Source organism: Dromaius novaehollandiae, chromosome 6 (genome assembly GCF_036370855.1).
Source record: "Dromaius novaehollandiae isolate bDroNov1 chromosome 6, bDroNov1.hap1, whole genome shotgun sequence".
In the NCBI taxonomy this organism is placed as follows: domain Eukaryota; kingdom Metazoa; phylum Chordata; class Aves; order Casuariiformes; family Dromaiidae; genus Dromaius; species Dromaius novaehollandiae.
The window spans coordinates 8071100-8091664 of record NC_088103.1 but is presented as its reverse complement, the minus strand read 5'-3'; the positions used below and the strand labels follow the sequence as shown (position 1 = coordinate 8091664).

Sequence of the window (20565 nt, the reverse complement as noted above, 5' to 3'; positions counted from 1 at the left end):
TTCCCAGAAGGTTTGGCAGAACTGAGCAGATGATTAGATAATGATGGAAATTATTATTTCAGTAGCTGTTTGCGAATGCCTCTAGGCGTTGTTTAAAGGTACTGAATACAAATTTCAAAATATAAAATAAGCAAGGGGTAGTATTTTCCAAAATTCTTAAATTCTGTTTGCAGAAGTAACTTAAAAGAGCTACATAAAGGTGTTTATGTATGACAGATACAGAAGAGTTCCCAGCACTGAGCACCTATTGACTTTAAATAGTGTGTAGGCTGAAGCATTTTTGTTGTTGTTACTGTATTCATCCTGCATTCGTGTGTTAACTTTGTGATTGAGTTACTGGTTCGGTTTCGTTGTCCTTGATGGATGTGTTAACAGCTAAGCCCTAAAAAAACTGCTGAATGTGTTCTGGAAGCTGCTAATTATCTTCAGCTGTTATTAGTTTCAGTACCAGTCAGAGGTGTTCAACTCTTAATGCTCAGTATTTTCTATGTGTAAGAGGAGAAACCTTATTAGTGCTGACTTCTCAAAAAGTGCACCTGACTTTGACAGCTTCCACTAGGCACTTCAGAGAAGTCGGGAATTAGTGGTCACTGATGGAAATCAGCCCTTTTCCTCTGGGAGGGATCAGACGCCTTGAGCAAAGTGCATCCCCGGTGAGATGAGCTTTCCAAAACCTTCCTCCGTATCCTCCTTCCTCCGCAGTAGCGCATTTTGGAGAAGTGGCACTATTTTCTGTACTTGTTAAGATTCATAAATGTGTTTGACCTTGTACGAAAGACTTTCTATTTACTATTATCCAGTTTCATTTTCTGGCTCAAACTGGGATGCTTTGTGAGTGCAGGGGTTTTATTTCCGACCATTAGACTTTCCCCTTGTAAGAGACTCTGACAACGTTGTTTTCGAGGCCAAAGCACCTATGCTGTTTTCCACAATCCTTTGGAACTTGGCAGGGAGGAAAATCTCCAGAACCAGAGGAGAGCATTTATTATTATTATTTTGTGAAGTTCTGTTCAGTTCTGGCCGAGATGTGAAGTTTGTAATTTCCCTTTTAGGACCTGATTTTGTAGCAAAACGCTGGCGGTCTGTCAATGCATAAACGGTGTAACCTGGCACGCAGCGCTGCCAGGAATAGCGGCATCTCCCACTGGCAGGGAGAGAGTCTCTCCAGGGAGCAGGAAGAAAGGGTTGGTTAGACTGGACTTCTCAGGGAAATCTTGTCTTACCTGTTCCAGTGATCAAACCAGCCAATAACTTCGGCAGCCTACTTTCAGTTAGGACGAAAATCTCATCTCTTTGGCAAATGATGGAGTTTCTCCGGTTGTGCAGGGTTTGTGCGCAGCTGGTGATGGATGACGGGGAACCGCTGCAATTCCACTTCTCCCTTGTCCTCGCTTTAAAACAAAACAGAAGAAATGGCATCCTTTTAATGCCAGATTTCTTGTGTTAAAAGAAGGCTGCTTCAGTTGCAGTCAAGCACTGAAAAGCTAGGAAAAGCCAGAGTGACAGTCAGCAGCGTGACCTTTTAATTCAACCTCTTTGCGCATATTCATCACGATGTGGTCTTCAACTACAGCACTTAACTCTCTAGACAGATCTTTCACACATCAGTAGATATATTTAAGGATATACATATAGGCATATATATATATAAAAAAGATATATATAAAAAGATTAGAAGTTTTAGTAGGATTCCCAGTTCATTTATAGAAATCCAAAGGTGCAGGGAGAAGAGAACAAATGAAAAGTTGTTGTTGGAGGAGAAAGGATCATCTTGTGGTTAAGGCAGGTGAATGAGAGGGATTTCTCTCTTTTATCCCTGTTCCTGCTGCAGTCTTTGTGTACGAGGCTGAGCCAAGCCGCTTACCCCAGAACACCTTCTCGTGGCTGCTGCCTGCGCTTCTCTCCTCTCCTGGGGCCTGCAGGCCTACTGTGCGGAAGTGCCGAGCCCCCGCAGCTGCCAGGCAACAGCAGGTGAAATGAATACCTTTTATGTGCAGAGCAGATTTTGGGTGGTATTGAAGATATAATATTAACGCATCTATATAAACCCTGACACACACGTGTATGTGGATGTACGCACATACACAGACATCCCTGCATGCATATATGTGTGTACATTTCTGAAAATATATATTTAAAAATACCTTTCCAGTGATGCTAGAGCAGTTCAGAATAGCAACTACTCGGAGATGGTTGCTATTGTATTTGGTACTCGCCTTTACAAACTTCCAAAAGTCCGGTGTCACATACCAATTTTTTACAAGACCTCTTCTTGTTCAGCACATCTAGTGACTCCCAGTCATCAGCTGAATACACTGTTTAATGCTTTTCTTTTTACCTATTTATACTTGCATTTGAAAACATAGTTTTAAATTTGATTCCCATGTAGAAGCTGGATAATATCTATTTTTCCTGAGTAGATGCCAGCCCTAATTCAAGGGTTCAGGTGGAGAACGTGTGTTAGCAAACAGGTGGATTCATTGCCCTCTGTCCGGCTCTCTTGGCAAAGCTATCAGAGTAACCGGCAAGGGCTGCTTCAGCCGCTCCTCAGATTACATCTGGGAATATTTTCAAATGGTTTTAATTTCGGGAAGACAGGATGGGACTCAGACGGCATTAAAGAAAAAGTAGTTTCAGGAATGTGTAATTAAGGGTGAAGGTTGGGGTCTTAGAAGATAATGCATCTTCCTGCTGGAAAATTGAATTGTGTCAGTAGGGTTTCTCTGGATTTATACCTGTAAAAGTCAGACAAGAAAATGGCCTAAAACGCACTAGTGCAAAAAGGAGCTGCTCCTGTTTCCAGTGAAATCAATATCAAAATTTCCATTCATTTCAATAGCACTGAGGTGGATTAGGAGAATTTAATGTGGGGCTTTGAGGAATTACATTCACGACTTTAATTGTATTTATATAAAATACACATCGATCCTTGAACAAATTCTCGGTACCACTGGCCATTGAAAAAAATCAGAAATGCCTCAAATACCTTTGCACATTCTTCATATGTTTAAAAGAAAAGAGAACCTAGGGATATGACAGTAGGTATTGCCATGCTTGCAGTTATTTTGAGTTGTAAAACAGATTAAGCAGAGGCTTAAGGCATGAGCTCAGTGAATTTAGCCACATCTAAACAAACAGTGGTGAATCCACTCTTTCACTCCAAATTCTAAGATTAAATAAATGGCAGAGTCATTTAAATGATATGTAAGCACATGCAAATATTTAATTAATGGGGTCTTGACACTTCAGCTTATAATTCCTACTTTCTTATTAAAATCATCCACCAAATTTTTGAAGTAGAAAATAAATCTTTCTCTAATTAAAAGCATTACTTTTCAAATAAGATTGTGTACTGTGACAAGAACTCCTGAATTCTGCATTAGTACAAAAGCCCCTGAGCGCTCAAGTTTGCAGATCTCTCTAAGCAAACAAGATTCTCTGCTGAGATCTCTGTGACTCATCTGCTAATGCTGGTGAGAAATATCTGGTGAGTGCAACAGCCGGCTCCAGTTTTGCTGTGTCGTTTCTGCACATTCAAGTTACTCCCTTATGCTTCCTTTTCTTGCTCCGGTTTGGAGAAATTGCAGTTTGAATGTTTAAGATGGGGGAAGGGAAGTATGGCATGAAGGGAGAGAGAATAAAAATCATTGCACAGGATTTTGTTCACCTGTGTGCTTACAAACCATGCCAGCTGAGGCATGAACTGTGGACTTACTTCTTAAGTTAGTGCATATGCCCATGTAAATATTTAAGATATTTCTGTATAACGTCAGGACAGAGGTTAAAATTCATGCTCTTACGGCTTTCATAGGGAAGAGGAACATAAGAAAGCCTCATCTAACTCAATAGATTAAGTTTTGCTTTTGATTTGGTGGATGTTTGGGATGAAATTGTGGCCTCAGCTGCAGCTGGGGCATTAAATCTGGATGTGCACAGGTGGAGCGGTGAGGCAGGGGTCCCGGGGGGCTGAGCTAACTTAACCACTCCTGGCTGCTGCTGCAGGGGCTGGTCCTGCTCCACCTCTTCCCTCCTGCGTGCCCAGCAATGGCTTTGATGCCCCTCAGTGAGCCCCTCCAGCTTGTTAAAGGAGAAGGAAGGAAGCTCTTTGCTCTTCTCTGCTGGGTTAGTCTTCTGCTGACTGAAGGAGCTGAAGTGGCAGGCTACAGGGTCGGCCAAAGCTGCCGCGAGGAAAATAGCAGAAACGCGTGGCTTGGGAGCGTGGAGAGCTTTTCTTTTGGTAGCAGAGCCACTTGAAATAGCAGCTAGCCCAGATTGCCACCTGTGTCGCTTGCTCTTGCTCTCCACAGTTGTGCCTCTGCAGTGGTCTGTGGGGCCACTTCAGGACACGAGATGAGGGAATTGATCCATGCTAAACTCAGTGCAGAAAGTAAGGGATATTTTTAAGCTGGATCAGCTCTGGCGGTGCATGGGGGACTGGTCCGTCTAAGCCAGCCTTGGAAAAAGCCACGCCACAGAGCTGTTCTTTGAGCTGTGATTTCACGTGAGCAAGCACGGTGGGAACGGAAAGCAAGCAGTGGTCGCTGGGGCCTCTGGCCAGTTAGGACTGTCCTTCGCAGGCTTTTATTACAAAACCGTTGTTCTCCGCGTCCCTTACGAAGTGGAGTGCACCGTGGCCTCCTGAGTTGAGTATGGGCTCAGGCTAATATCCCCCAAGGTCAGGGGGAGTTTTTTACTCCCGTACGCATGGTTTAGCTCCTAAATCTTGAAGTAAAAAGTTAATAAAGGCTAAACCCATTTTTCTGCGGGCTAATAATCCAGCCTCTTGGAGATTTCTTAAGCTAGTTCACAGAAAATCTCACATTTAAGCCTGCAAAGCCCATGTATTAAACAGGCAATGCTCATATATAAAGCAAGTAAGTTCTGCTATAGGAGAGCTCACGGGCCTCTGCTGAAGTGCATGGGGATCTTTAAAATTACCTTTTGCAAAAGCAAATACACAGCCACAACTCTTGTGCCCCTGAGCTGACATCATCTCGCTGTTGCAGCTGCTGTAGCTGATAATCATTTTCACTTGGTGAAAATTATCCCCAGCAGCTGGGGCCAATATCCCCAAAGCAATCACCCCTCACCTGCAGGGCGACGGGGCTGGGGCACCTGACCGCTGACTCCTAATTAAGCCTCTCCCCCCCCCCCCCCCGAGGCAGCCTAAAGCGAGCGCTGAGCTCTGCCCGCAGCGCAGCTCTGGGGGCGGCGGAGCAGCGGCCGCGCAGGTCGGTGCTGGCGGGGCTCGGGCGGCGGGAGGGGACGGGAGCGGCGCGGAGCGGCGGCCGCAGCGCGCTGGCTGCGGCTGCAATTCGCCGGCCCTCCGAGCCGAGAGGGGGGCACAATCCGCCCGCGGTTGGCAGCGCTGCCGCCGCGGCTCCCCCCGCCCTGCCGCCCGGGTTTCCGGGGCCCGGCGCTGGGCGGCGGAGAAGCAGCAGCAGCAGGAGGAGGAGGAGGAGGAGGGCGGCCGGCCGGGGCTGCGGGTGGCGGCGGCGCCTCGCCTCGCTGCGCCCTGCCCCGCGGGAGGCGGCGGCGGCGCGGGTGACGGAGCGGCCGGGCGCTGCGCGGCTCCCCGGGGGCGGCCCCGGGCTGGGCCGGGCCGGAGGGCAGCGAGGCGGAGGTGAGGGGCGGCCCGGGACGGGACGGGACGGGGCCGCGGGGCGGGGGTCGGGGTCGGCGCCGGCTGAAGTTTGCGGGTCTCGGGAGGCGGCGCGGGGCGGGGGTCGGCGCCGAGCGGTTCCCTCGCGGTGGGGGGCGGAGGGGTGCGCGGGAGAGGCGCTTGGGAGCGGGGTAGCTGGGGGCTCCCCTTCCCCTTCCCCGGGGCGACCTCGCGCTGAGCTCCGCGCTCCTCCGCCTCTGGGCTCCCGAGCGCTCCGGCTGCTCAGTCCAGGTCCTCCTAAGGGCCGGGCTTAGTTGCCGGGAGTCCAGGTGAGCGAGCAGGCGCGGGGGGAAACGCGGGTTTCGGTCGGAGAATTTGTGGCTCATAAATCAGCTTCAGCGCTCGCAGCTTAACCGGCGCCGAGGCAGCGCGGATTAACGTGGCGGTGTCCGCCGGAAAGGTCGGGAGCTGCGGTCCGTCTCCCCGCGGGGCTTTGCCGAGAGCGGCCGGCGCTCGGCTTCCTGCGGGGCGGCGGCGAGCGCCGGGAGCCAACAGGTCCCCGCGGTGCGGACTCGCCCCCTCCAACTTTCCCCGCCGCCGCGGCGCGGGCGGCAGCCGGGCCCAGCGCCCTCCGGCCGCGCGGCCTGCAGGGGGCGGCGGCGGGCGGCTGCCGCGGAGCGGAGCGGAGCGGGGGGGAGGTGGGTCGGTCGGTCGGTGCCCGCGCCGCGCGGGGCTCGGCTGGTGGCGGCCGCGGCGCCCGGAGCCCTCGCGGACGCGCTTTTCCTCCCCCCTCTCCCCCCACCTCCCCTGTGGTTTTTTGCCGACTCATAAAGCGCGGAGCGGCAGCAGCCCGGCGGCTGCCTGGGCCGGCGCCCCTCGGCCGGGCCCGCTCCCTCCCCGCCGCGCCGCCGGGGGAGGGGGGCAGCGGCGGCGCCGTCCCCTCGGGCGCCCGACTTCCGCGGCCGCCGGGGCTGCCCCGCGGCGGAAAGTTGCCCGGCGGCGCGGGGTAAGTCGGGGTCGGGCGCGGGTGGCCGGGGGTCGGGTCGGGGGTGGCAGAGCCGGGGCTGCGGCTCCTGGGGCTGCCCGAGCCCGCGCTCCCTCGGCGCCCCCCGGCAGAGGGGAGGCGGCGGCCGCGTGTTAAAGGGCAGCGGTGGTCGGAAGGGGCCGGCGGGAGAGAGGCGGCGTTTGGGCCCCGCTCCTTGCAGACATGGCCCGCGGGAGCGGGGGCTGCCGGCCTCTGCCCGGGGAGGCGCCGCCCGGCCGGGCCCGCAGCAGCGGCTCCGGGGGCGCTGGCCGGGGGGGGGGGGGGTTTCTGCGGCGGCCGGTAGCCCCCAGTGTGCCGGTGTCGGTTCAGCGCTCTGGGAATCGTTTCTCAGCTAAAGTTAGGGTGGAAACGTGGAACCACTTCCCCCCGATTTTTTCCTTCTCTCCCCCCTCATCTCTGGGTGATGGGCAAAGGTTTGTGACTTGTGAATCCTCGCGCTGCTCTTTGGGGAGGCTGCCGGCTTCAGTGAAGCATGTTTTGCCTTTTCTGATGGTTGGAAACCAGAGTGGGGGGGAAAAGAGGATTTAAAAATAAAATCCGACTGTGTATTTGAAGTGGCAAAGGAAATGTTCTCAGGATCCCACGTAGCAAGCTGGAAGCGAACGCAAACTGTTCGTGCTCGGTGCAGCTTCCAAATGCGGCGCGCCCTGAAAAAGCGCTGCCCGTCTCTGCTTCCCCACAGCCGCCGGGCGCAGGGGGGGGCGGGCGCCTCTCCTCAGCCTCCGAGCGCGCTGCTGCTGCTGCGGCCGGGGCGGGGGTCGGTCCGCCCGCGTGCGCAGCCCCGCGTGCCCGTCGGCGGTGCTGCCGTCCCCTCGGCCTCGAACTCCTTGGCACGCCGGGAAGCCGTGCGGCCCTGGAGGCGCGCTGCTGCCTCGCTGGGGACGGCTGTGTGCGCCCTGCTTCTCCCAGCGCCGTTGCTGTGGGAAGCCCCCGTGTGCCCCCCGCTGGAAGGTACGGCGACTAGCCCACATTCGCTCGGTTTTCAAGAGAGAGGATGCAGACCCGTAACTAGATACTGGCGGGGTTGGATCAGGCTTGCTGAAGTTACAGTTCAAGTGTCCGTAGTGCAGCTTTAGCGGGAGCATCCTGCTACGATAAATAATTGCTTCGACCGCCTCTTTCCAAATGACAAACGTGCACGTGTTTGGGAAGGTGCGAGAGGCTAATTTCTCTGTTAAAATTGGAATAACTGAACTAAACAACTAAAGCACCTTCCTAAGCATCTTTAAAGGTGAGTACTAATATGATTTCATTTTGCAGATGAAGTATTTCAGTCAGCTTTTTGTGAATGTAGCTGTTGTGTTTGTGTCCGCCAGCTGAGCATCGTACGCCTTCGTTAAGGTTGGCTTATTAGGATGGATTTTAGGCAGGTGTTGGAAGTTGGTGTCAGTTTTTTTTCTCCTTCAACTTAAAAAATCAATGTCCAATAAGCTTCTTTAGTTAGTAGTATTGTGACTTGTAGACTTAAAAGCTCAAGACCTAGGTTTGTACTGCCGTTCAGTGGGACACATCCTGCAAAAGCAGGGGTTGGTTGTACTGGCAGAAAAAATCTGTGTACTCCTCCCACCTCTTTTGCGGTTTTTGCAGCCCTGCAATCAAATTTAAGATCTGATTTGAGAGCCAAATGCGGTTAATGCAAGCTGTTTCATTGATTCCCTCCTGTCTTCCCGCGCAGCCATTAGTCTTTTTCTCCCCTAGTCAGTTTGTGTAAAGGCAAGTGCAGTTGAGCTTTGGATTTTAAAAGAAATTGAAGGTCTGCGATGGTTCACGGTTGATTAAGTGGTTAAAAAGACTTCTTTTTTTGATCTGAGGTTAGTGTGGACACTGACCTGAGTTACAGGGCTTCTCTTTTGGCGAATAAATACAAATTTTCAGATTCTGAACAAGGTTGTTCAGGTCTCCCTCCCACGTTGCTCCTTTCCCTGCGCCTTTAGCAGCCTGATAAGCGTGGAGACTTGCCGCTGAAGTCTGAGACTTATGTCGTATGTGAGCAGCTTTGCCCATCGTGTGTATTTTGTTCTTGAAATCGTGTTTATTGCTGGAAAATGGATGGAAGAAGCAAACGTGGTAGTTTTAGACTCCTCCTCTTCTGGGTTTGATAAACTTTAGAAATAATATGGCTAGCTTTGTGGCCTTAGTTAAAATGCTTTTAAACTGGAAAACAGCACAAATGTTGATTTTTATGTTTGTCTTGGTTGGCATCAGTGCCTCTATTCAGCTTAAGCATCAAAATTTGAAAGCAGGAGAATAAACTTTTTGACGTTACTTCAGCTACAGCAGTAAGCTGGGTATAAAACCGCCTGGTTTGGTGAATGAAGCCTTTTTACCCCCGTAAGATAGTTTTTGGGTTTTCATGAAAACTCCAAATAAGCTGGACACAAATAGAGAGAAGTGAGGCATTGTTTTTATGTGAACCAGCTGGTTTTCCCCTGAATTCAGAGTGTGTAGCTGAAAACTGAGCTGATGGCAAGTTAGTACGTGCTCAAAGCGCCCAGGTAGGTGAGTAGCTCTGACTAGCTCAAGCTGGAGACCTCAATCTGGCCAAAAAGCCATTTAAAACTTAAAAACTGCTTTGCCAGTTCTCCCCTACAAATAGTTCACGGGTTCAGTATGTGAACTGTGGCAAACAGTAGTTAAAGTGGAAAGGCGTATTACTTAACCTGCAATGAGAGCTTCCTGTTTTAATTAAAAATAACTAATCCACTGGCTGAGGAAAGCAAACAGAAAGATCCCTCACAGGTATATATTGTTCATTTGGCTGCTAGTAGCTATTTTGGCTATTTCATGCATCTGTTGACATGAAATCTTTTGGAGGAGGAAACTTTGAAGCTCCTAAAAGCTTGCGAGAGCTGCCTCCCGGGAGCGCAGCGCTCCTGCGACTGCCGGTGCCCGGAGGAGCAGAGGAGACTTCACGATAACTGCTGAGCAGGAACGCTTAGCACTGCTCGGGTTGGTGGTGTGGCAGTCCGGGCGGCTGGTACAATCCTGTCGGCAGTCGTTCATGCGTCCTCTAGCTTTTAGGATTGCGTTCTTTGGTGACTTCATGCCTGATTTTTTTTATTTTATTTTATTTTTTTGAACCATAACACAAAAGCCAATAAGTTAGAGCAAGTGCTTTTAGTAGCTGGTGATGGAAATCTCTGAGTAAAAGTGACTTTAGTAGTTTTATTCTGTATTTTATACAGAATATTGCCTTGGATGCTCAGCAGAGGTTAGTAAGGTTAGTTGGGGCTGCATGAGCAAGTGGCGAGCTGAAGATCTGACCTGCTCTGCTCCCTGAGCTCGTTTTAGAAATGCTGATGGAGGCTGTGCTGATTTTTATTTTTTTCTCTCCTGTGTCGTGGAGAGACACGGCCTCGGTTTGGGTGAATTGCCCGAAATACTGCTGTGTGATGGGCGAAGAAGTGAGAGAACCGGAGGAGAGCTCCAGGTAGACTGCTGCAGAGGCTGCAGCTATTTTCCATCACTGGTGAAGTGCTAGCTTGTTTTTTATTTAGCTCCTATGTTTCATTTCTATTTTACCTCTCTAACCAGAGCAAACTGTTTGAGGTACGAGGAGAAGAAACAGAGTCAAAATACAAGGGCAGCTGATAAGAGCTGGCAGCAAGACTTCGAGAGGTGTTTGGAAAGACTAGGTAGAAAAATACTGCCAATAAAGCAGCTTCGGGAGCTGTCTTAGCTGGAGAGTAGCTCGTCCTTCCTAACGCAAGCATCGTATTTAAGTGCTAGAAAGCTGTTCTCGCTGAAGTGATTTAGTTAGTGGGAGAGAAACACGCAGCCCACTGCTTTCTGCAAGACGAGGCAATGTTTTTATTGTTGTTCTGGGTGTGAGGCAGTCCCGTTTGGATGTGTATTTGTGGGTCAAGTTGCCTGTTTTTCCTGAATTACGCATTAGCCCACGTTTCTACTGAAAATAGCCCTTTCTCTAGGAAGGCGGTTTGTTTAAAACCGAGGGCTGGGATTGCTCCTCTGTCCATCTTGCAGCCTCTGTATTGCGGTTGCCATTTTCCGTCTGGTGCTTGTTTGCTCACTAAGAGGGAGTTATTCCTGGGTGAGGAATAGAATTTTCAACCAAATTAATATCCCTCCTACAACACAGAGGAGCCACCCTCCTTTAAGGGAACAGTTCTCTTCAAATACACAGGTATTACTTGGGTCAGCAGCTCCAAGCTTTGCTGCCCGATAGGCACCTGCCCAGGGACGTGAGCAGGAGGAACCATCCTCTGCTCTCAATGCAGCCCTCAAGGTTAACTTTCTGATTTGCAGTTTGTCAAAAGATGCCTGGGAGTGAGGGACTGAAGCCTGGCAGTGAGTATGGTCAAGCAACATGTGGGGTATTTCCCCATCTGTGCAAGCATAACTTGAACAGGTCCCTGGATGCTGCTTGCCGCAAGAGCTGTTTAAAATTTCAGATGGAGAAGCACTTTAGGATAACGGGCTGAATATTTTTGGTAAGGGTGTTCTTCATGACTGTTCTTTTTGCAGAGAAAGTAAATCTCTTCTAAACAGAGAAATTAATTATGCCCTCTCAGAAGTAGAAGGGAAATACTGTTTAAAAAAAAAAAATTGAATATTCAGACAATGTGTTTTTGGTCAGTTTGATTCAGCTTTCTTTTACCTGCACTTTATGCATTTTGTATGAACAACATCTATGTGATGACGTAATGTTTGCCCGCACTCGCTCCGTACCAGGCACGTAACGGTGGTGGTAGGTTGAACCTCGTAGGCGCTCCTGGGTCCGTCTGGACCAGCGACGGAGGCTGCTGCGCTGGGTTACCGCTCGCTCAGGTCTCCCAGAAAACCCAAGTAGCTTCAGCAGCCGCTGTTTCACTGAAATGCAGTAGCGGTGAGGACAGACTTTCGGGAGGGCTAAGTGATGACGACGGGACGTGCGGGGGACCCTTCTAGCTGGAGCTGAAAAAGGCCTTGCACGTGTTAGGCCAGCCGTTTCTTCCTGACTATTGGGAAGGTTATTGCATCCCAGTTGGATGCAAGTCCTAACTTGGCTTAGCAATATGCAGGTTGCTTAGCTAAGTATGTGTAGATAGGGACTGATTAACTATGATGGTGTCTCAGTCCTTGAATATGATGTTAGATACTTTCCTAAGAGTCTCCACTGAACAGACCTGTGGTTAGTTTAGCAAACCGACTTCACCATTTCTTTTTTTTCTTTCTTTCAGTTTTTTACATTAGAACTTGAAATAACTCATTTAGATCTCTCTGGTATCTGGTGATGTTTCCTGCTACTGGAAGTAACTTGTGTCTCTGTTCTCCACGGTGTATCCGTGTAGAGCTTCCCTTTGGCTTACGAACTGTCTGCAAGCAGCGAGTGCAAACTGGAGGGAAGAAAATGTCTGTGAGACAGCACAATGCGAGTAATTAGTGTGTGGTATATCTTATTTTTATTGTCGCATCTAAAATGAATGTAAACACAAGCCTAGAAGTGCAACCCACACTCTAATGGAATTGTATAATGACAGCTTAAGTGCCGTGTATATGACATGGAAAAATGAACAACTTGAGGCAGAAATACAATGTTGCCTTTGAGCGTTATTTTATTTTTTTAATTTTTAGTCTGTGTTTAAGAAAGCTAGTAGGTGGATAAGCAGAAGTTAAATGTACTCATTAAAACCTATATAGTATTAAAGGATTAATAAATATTTTTGATTGCCACATTGTAAAGGCACAAAATACTGTTTTTGCTCTCTTTACACTGTAACGGCATAGTTTATGTAGTGATGAAATATTTGTGTGTGTTCTTGCGGTTGCTGAACGTTACAGCCTGTCATCCATTAAGGCAATAATTGTTTCTTCCTCCCTTGCACCTGAACAGTCCTTTGGGCCTATGAGATTATTATTATTATTATTATTATTATTATTATTGAAGTTCTACTAAGGGAACCCCTATGCTGACTTGGAGGAGCTGTGAGAAATCATGATGATCCACAAACACGCTTCATGGATAGGTGCAAGTGGACCCGAAGCCTTCTCAAGGACAGTAGAAGTCCTGTCTGATTAAGTGGAAGGTAGATCGGAGTCTGTAATATAAGCCTATGGCTGGGAGCCTCCAAATAATCACATGACCCCTTCCTAAAATATCTAATGAAGTAAAATTCAATGGTACGAAACAAGCTAACCTTATTTTAAGGCTCTAATGAGTTTGTGCTATGCAAAGTGTCCCAGGCTTGGTGCTCTGTGAGGACCAGGCTTAAGGGGCAGGGCTCGCCTGGCCTTTGGAGAAGCACCGAGTGGCTTCTGCATCTGTTTGAGCTGATGAGAGCTGTAAGATATTTAACATTCGTAAGTAGGATGTTTCCATCTCTTAAGAACAGTTTGAAATCTCAGTTATTAGTATGTCCACTAGAAAAAATTGTTTGAAATGACAAGACTGTTGCAATGTCCTATTTTTAGATGAAAAAGAGCTGCATTCCAGCCTAGTTGTGGTGTAACGAACCAAGGGTAGGCGATATGCTGGTAGGCAAGCAACTGTCTCGTACTGACTCAAAGCAGTGATATTTTCCTGTAAATCTGCACATGATAGGCAGTAGATAAATCTTCCAGCCTTCCTTTACTTCCCCTTTGTGATTTGTCTTTTATTTTATTTTCCCTACCAGGCTTTGAGAGCAATGCATTTCATATGGCAATAAAACTTCCATCTTAAAAAACTTTTTTTTCCCCCCTTTCCTCATTTAATGAGAAGCAGGGTTATTTAGGTAAGTATTTATAACTGAAAAAGATCTGGGTAAATGCACTTGGTGGATTTTAAATGGTGGCTGTTTCAGGGTTTTGTTTTTTAAAACCATTAACATTTTAATCAAATGGGATTTATACCTGGCGAACCCTGGGAAGAGAACTCGGGTTGGTAAAGATCTCGCTGTATTTTGAAAGACTCCGAAGCATGCTGGAGAAAAAGATAGTTACTCCAGTAGAAAAGGTAGCAGCCCCTACGTTTGCAGCAGGAGCGTAGGGTCTGCGGGAACCGTGCAGCCGCCTGTGTCGCAACATGGTGTTTTTCCATTCGGCAGCCAACTCTGGAAGAAACGTAGGGAGCGGCGAAAGGCTGGTGGTGAGTGGCGTTTCCCTTCTTTGTTAGCGGTTAGTCTGGATTTACCTGGGGGTTTCCCTAAATAGTGGAAGCTTGACAACGTAGGTGTCGGAGAGTCATTGCAGGCGACCTGCTGGCAGAGGTTCTTTTTTGAGTCTAGCAAAGTAGTCTGAAGCACAGCAGTGGGACTCAAGCTACTGAGTAGGTGAATTGGACTGTTCCCAAAATTCATGATTTGGTTGAAGCTTTCTCTACTGATGCTGTAATGTGCTTCCCTTTTTTGCTGTATTTCTTGCTGATTATGACTTCAGAAAGCAATGAAGCAGTGGAAGATGGTACCTAGCTTTGCCTCACTGACAGTAAAGGACAAAGGATTATTGAAATGCCTTAAAAACTCTTTTGGGGGGACAATGTTCTCCCTTGGAGTCTCTGGTAATGTTCCTCTTCTATTATCTTCGGAGGCAGATTACCAAAAAAAAAATCTCATGACTGTTAAGGGAGCCTCCAGCTAAAGGGAGCCATCCATCAGCAATATGGATGTTATGTCCTCTCGCCCTCCCACCGATTACCAAGACTGACAAGTTTATGACTTGGACTGCCAACCGCAGAGGATGTCATCATAGGCGTGAAAATCCAAGTTCTTTCTGAAGGTGTCCTTGTACAACTTTTGGGGAAGAACTTTGCAATTTGTTTTGATGGTGCAGCGGGTAACTAAAGTGTCAAGGCTAGTGCAAGCTTAAGCCTACCCCCTGAGTTTGTATAGGGGGCACTTTGCCTAAGGCAGCTTGGGGTTAAGAATTTGCATTTTGAGTAGGAAGCAATCGGTTTAGGGTAATCACTGGACTTGCTGAGAAACTTTCTGAAATGCTGCTGACATTGTTTGTGCCAGAACTAGTCGCTCTATGTTGTCCAGTAGTGTTTCACCAAGGCACGTAAAGCGGATGGAAGAGGTGTCATGTGGCTTAAAGGCTTTTTCTCATCCTAACTTTGTATCTGCTAATACCAGTATCGCAGCAGAATTATCTGCTCTGAAAACGGTGGTAGGTGGAACCATCTATTGAGTTTGTAGTGTTAGATAAAATTGGAGCTAATAGTTTTAACAGCTCTTCCCTGCCTCTGTGCACAGACTTCTTACCGCTCCTGTGCCTCAGTAGCATAAAGTATCATCATGCAAGTCTTACCTTCACCTTAGTGGAGCTGTTGGAGATGTCCAGCCTCCTGAAGTCAGCAGTCCTGAGGTTGCTCAATAGTAAGAAAGTTCTCAAGACAAATTGCTGCTCTGACCCAGGTTGCGTCAAGAAGCTTGGCAAAGGGGGCTGTGCAGTCTTGGAAAATTACTGTCTTTTCAGGCAAAATTATAGTTGGTCTCTAAAGCTTACCTGAGTGCGTTTAGTGTCTCCTGGAATTCTGCTGGATTGGGAAATCGCCTCCATTTTCCCTGACTCAGGTGCACATATAGTTAAGTGAGTGTGTACACTCCAGGTCATTCTGCATAATTCCTACTCAGTTTTTACATTTGTAATGTAAAAGCTGAAAATTTTAGTGAATTGACTAAGTGTAATTGTAGGCCATGGCATACCAGGAATTTATTTTAAAGACTGTCCATTTAGATCTGTCTTGCTGACAAGCTATATATATATGTATATATTTAATTTGTTTGCAATTTTTGTGCTGCTGTATATGAACTTCTAGGAAAAATCAATTATGGCTTAATATAACACAGAAGATTAAGAGTAATGAAATCCATCGCTAAGTGTATTTTGCAAGCGAACTTAGGCTGTGATTAGTGTTAGTGTACTGGTTTATTTCTAGCGAGACTGTTTTCCTTTTGTTTTGCCTCCTAATCACATCTTAACATGAAGTATGACATTTACACGACTTTTGTGTTTGTAGGAACGCTATTTTCCTTTTCCCATGGCTCAGTTTCTTTGGCTTGGTTTGGTTTTTCTTTTTTGAATTAGCACTGTGCTGAGAGCCATGTACTCCGAGGTGAGAGATGCTCTAGAAAGGAGTTTGGGAGCGATGTTGGCAGTAACGCGCTGGTCATGTTGTCAGGCCTGGCCACAGCTGTTTAATGCCTTTTCTATGACACAAACTATCTGCTACCAAGTCTGCGCTGCTAACATTACCAAGTTTTCACCCTGTTGTGTTTTTCAGCGTGAGGAGCGTTGCAAGGAGGTGAAGAACAGCATGCTGCTTGTTGCCGGCATAGGCTGTAGGGATGCGCTGATAGCGGCGTTGCGTAGTTTCCCGGCAGTAGCCTTGCAAAGCTGCCACGAAGCCCTGGTGAGAGGCTGCCTTTTTTCCTTCTGCACTGAGAACTACGGTGCAGAAGAAAATGCACCGTCGGGTATTCGAATGCAGCGAGGCCACGGAGGCGAAGCACTGATGAAGCTGCCGCACTTGGCTAACTGCAGTCTGATGCGGCGTGGAGCTCGATGGGTCTCGCTTTAGATGTATATCCACTCATATGCACTTAACTGGTCTCTAGATCCTCCTAAAAGCCACGGTGAAATTCTTAGCTTGTGGATTCTGCGTGTGCTGTTTGGCTGGGATCAGGTAGACGTATATGCTTTCAAGTGTGTAGGAATGTGTCTTGTTCCCCTCCCAAATGGTGGCATTCACTGGCTGATAGTGAATCGATGACCTGCAAATGAACGGCTTAGTGTGGGACCTTTGGTATAGGAAATCTCAAGTAGCCACTGAGAGTGTGTAGCTATCCTAAGCATTAGCAATACCAGGTAACAAGGAATAATCTGTTACTGCATGTATGTAAAGATTTGTTTTCAGTCGTGTTATTAGTTCCCTGGTCTGCTTTTTTCCATGGAGCTCTGTGCCAGCCTTTTCCTGCTGTGGCTTTTTTTCCTGATAATTGCGTATATACTTGCAGTTCTAAATCTCATTTTAACAGCTTTATGTCTGACAGTAGACTTAAGGATAGGTCCTGTAAAACAGCGTACCTACCTGAAAAACGTGTGCATGCAGATAGCTCTGTTAAGAATAAAATTAATGATTCTGTATCTTGCACAAATCACACGGTCGAGAGAGTTGCTGGCACTGATTTGTTCTCCTGGGGTTAGCACGGAGGCAGTTAGGTAGACAGTGAAGTGGCCCGTGTGACTTTATTTTTAGCCTAAATTCTAATTTCTGTGCAGCGTTGTTTTCGTAAAGCATTTATATTTCATCGCTGTAGCATCTTTGCCTGCTGTTCTTGACTGTCGCCCAGAGTAAATAGTTTGGAAGGGCAGAGCTGTGAACACGAGATTTTTGCAGTCTGCGGAGGGTACTTGCTGGTCTGCCCGTAGCAGGAAAGTGCCTGCCTATGGGGCTGCCCACGGGGGTGTTTAATGGTGTGTTATAGCAGTAACGCAGAATTACATGGAAAAGACCCACAAAACACCTTGGTTTGCTGCTGTATCGGGTATATTGGTGGTACCTTGCTGGAAAGAAGTTTAAACACCTGTGTGATTTAATGTTGAAACGACGTACAGTGTTACAAATCAGAATGGTGGTGACAAAAACACGAAGGGCAATGTGGCAGTGGGCATTTCAGATTAAATGGAGTATCCCCACCTATTTGTCCTTTATATAATTTTAGTTGCTTCATGTACTTGAATTTTTATTACCATCTGGAAGTGAACTTTGGTAGTTTGAAGATCTCATAAGTTTTGAGATTGTTTTGCAACCCTGTTGCAACCCCTGGCTTGTGCATTGTTCCTCTAGTGCCATTTTATTCAGAAAAGAAAAAAAGCAGTTTCGTGTTTTGCACTTGGGTGAAAACTGTCTGAGCCCTAAGGAGTTGGTCGCACCGTGCAATGGTGTCGCTTGGGAGCTGGTGAGCCCCAACTGATGAAATCACGTGCAATAAAGAACCCCAAATCTGGGAAATCGCGTTTGAAAGCTGTCAGAAACGAGAACAACACTTCTAAGCTATAGATTGAATGCTGCTTCTTGAAGTTAGGTAGATGTGTCTAATGGCAAAAGATGGTTCCTTGCCTTAAAATCTGCTCAAGGTGCTGGTGCAGCCCTGGCTCCTTTTGTACAGAATTTGGGACGCGGTGGGAGGGGGAAAAACCTGAGCAAGAGCAACCGATCTTCTCTCTGCAGATGTACTGTTCATTAGATGGTGGGCAAGTCTTATTTTCCATGTTCTGTGCTGTTTCTTTTTATGATAACCTTATGTTGCATCACTTTGTGCTTTTTTAAACACTATTGTGTAAGAGTTTCTTTGCCCATGAAAGTAATGTAAGCTTCAGGGTCCTTGACTTTTTTTTAAAGTACCTGGAATTATTTTGTTCTCTGGGGAAAAAAAGTATTTTTGTAGTGAGATTATGAAAAAAATGTGAAGAATGCTGGCTGCACATTGGCCTTAAAAACCCACAACAAATCTTTGGCAGGATCTTTGCTAGAGATCATCTTTTATTAGACAGCCTCCTGTTCCAGGCGCTCGGAAACGCGTTGCGGATGGCTCTGCTCCGCTCACCTGCACTGCACTCCTTATTAAGCTCTGTTTGCTTTCTGTCTCTCTGGAGTGGTCATTTAGAAAATTGTTTCACCCAAGTGCTCGAATAAGCAGGGTATTTGTTGTTAAAATTCTCATAGGAATATGATGCTTTAAGGGACCTTTGGGGTCACTGGATCTGTTTCCCTGAGACTGCAGCTGCTGTGCTGAAAATTCCCTATCGCAAAATGAAGCATGTCATGTTTAATAGCCTCTTCTCGGTGTAAGGCTGATTGCTTGGATCACTGTGCCTTTCTTGCTTATCATCTATGCTTACCGAAGGCCCGTATATTCATATTTGTTCTTGGGCCAGCGTTGTCCTTTTGCTTATATAGTCCCCTGCCCTCCTCAGGGTCTTCCGCTGCCACCACGCATTTGGTGGAGGGAGCAGCTGCCTGGCAGCGGTGGCTCTCCGGCGTGAGCAAGCCAGGCTGCTCCGGCAGGATCTGCTTCATTCCCAAGGTGTCATACAGGATGCTCGGTTTTAGTCTTGGGGTTTGGGGGAGTTTCTGCATTTAAGAACTGTTTAAATAGAAAGCTGTGTTCCTTTGCAATTTGGTTTCCACCTTCCCTCCCTTCCAGCTCTCATTTTCTCCCTGATAGTTTCCCCGATGACACTGTACCAAATAGATCACTATAATTCTGATAGATGGGAAGTGTCGCATTTATTTTGTTTATTGCTGCCTTGGTGGGAAAACTTCCAAAAGCTGTTGTTAGTTTGACACTTGTGGGTTTTGAGGTTTGAACTCCTCTTGTGTTTGCCCATCCTTCATTGCCTTTTTTGTAGTCTTGCTTTTAAAGCTCTGTACGTACTGGAGTCGCACTTAGAAACTTCCAGTTGCTCAGATTTTTGTTTGTTTTTACTCTTTTTCTTTTTTTTTGGTAACTTAAAAATCTACGTTTGCAGTTCTCTAATCTGTGATGCCATTCGTATTTTGAAAAGTTTGCAACTCCTGCAGCAGGATCTTCAATTCCTCTTTTCAAAGCCAGAGGTAGGCTGTCTCTATGCCAGGAGACACTTCTGCTCTGTGTCGTGGTCTGCCTAACGTCTAGCTTAGCTTGAACATCGGCGGTTTTCCCTTGGTTCCTGTGCTTTATCAGTCTCTGAGAAAGAGCTTTTTCATTTAATTGTACGCTCTTAGAGTTGCAGGAATGTTTGAAGGCTGTGGCTGGTGCTTGATCGAATGCTTTCAGTGTGAGCCGCTTATTTAATGCGCTTTTGACCTTGGTCTTCATTTGTCCCAGGAATAAGGGAATGACTTTGGGTAATAAGCAGTATGGGGGTATGCCAAGCCTCAAGTCCTTCAGTGCTTTAGCAAGCGATTCCCGAGCCCTTTTTCATTGCAGAGCCTCCACTCGAGTTCGCAGAGTTGGTTCAGTGCACAGAAACTGAAGAAAACGCTCATGTAAAATGTGCATTGCCGTTTAATTGCTCCAGCTTTGACTTTGGAACAAGCAAAAGAAGACATCTCGGCTCTATTCCCTGTTCTTTCTGTATCGGGTTTCAGTTCCTTTTCCTCTAACTTTGGGTTTCTGCCGCGCAAAACTATAATGACATGTTTCCCTTGCTATAAGGAGGGAGGGAAAAAGTGGAAGCACGTGTCCAAAGGTGATACGCCACAGCGATGTAGGAGTATTTTGGTATCTTATCACTCACCTAGACTCTTACGTGGCTATTGTAAACAATTCTAATTTTGTTTTAGACAATTGCATCAAATAAATGAAGTGTTAATTGAAGCTTAAAAAGCAGTGTACAATCAAAATTGCTTTTGATTCAGCCCGTGTACTGGGAACCGTATACTAAAAGCACTGCCATTTGCCCAACAATTTTGGTGATAATCTGAGCTTAAAAAGCTCTTCCTTGACAGCTGTAGCCAGATGTATGCTTTCCTCAGGCTTATTACTGCTTCAGGATGGCAATTACAGCCTGGGAAATGGGAAGGATTGAGGCATACAAGGCCTGCAAAGCCTTCCCATTTAAATTATATTGCCAGCTAGCAGCAGGGTTACCCCAGCATTTCTCTGCTTTTCCTCATTTCTTGCTTCAGAGCCCCGAGCGTTTTTACAGCCTTTCAATTTTCTACATATTTTTAAAACCCTCAAGAAGCACCAGTGAAAAGGGCCACGGACACCTCGGCTATGGACCGATGAGGAACAGCACTTCCATGCTGGAGATGGTGGTTTGCCTCCGTTCCCGCAGTATTTCTCCCGTTAGTCCTTCCGCTACTCAGGATGCACCCAAGCGAGGACAAGGCAAACTCCCGAAAGTGAGTAAAATACTGGCTGCGATGATGTTCTTGTTCATCTTGACACTCTCCCTTGTATGCAGTAGACATTATTATTTTTTCAAACGACTGCTGCTCAGGTGTTGT

The 20565-nt window shown here is 47.3% G+C and overlaps 1 protein-coding gene across 3 annotated transcripts in view; it reads left to right on the top strand.

Moving 5' to 3' along the window:
* Positions 1-20565, top strand: part of LOC112981614 (protocadherin-15) — a 1192166-nt gene that overhangs the window by 471724 nt on the left and 699877 nt on the right. The window contains exon 1 of one of the 3 annotated variants that reach the window (XM_064513569.1): positions 5534-5623. The exons of 1 other annotated variant lie outside the window; for it this stretch is intronic. The gene's annotated coding sequence lies outside the window, so the exon portion shown is untranslated. Of the gene's footprint in view, positions 1-5533; positions 5624-6285; positions 6609-20565 lie in introns of those variants that run through there. One more of the 3 variants, XM_064513570.1, reaches the window with a different exon arrangement.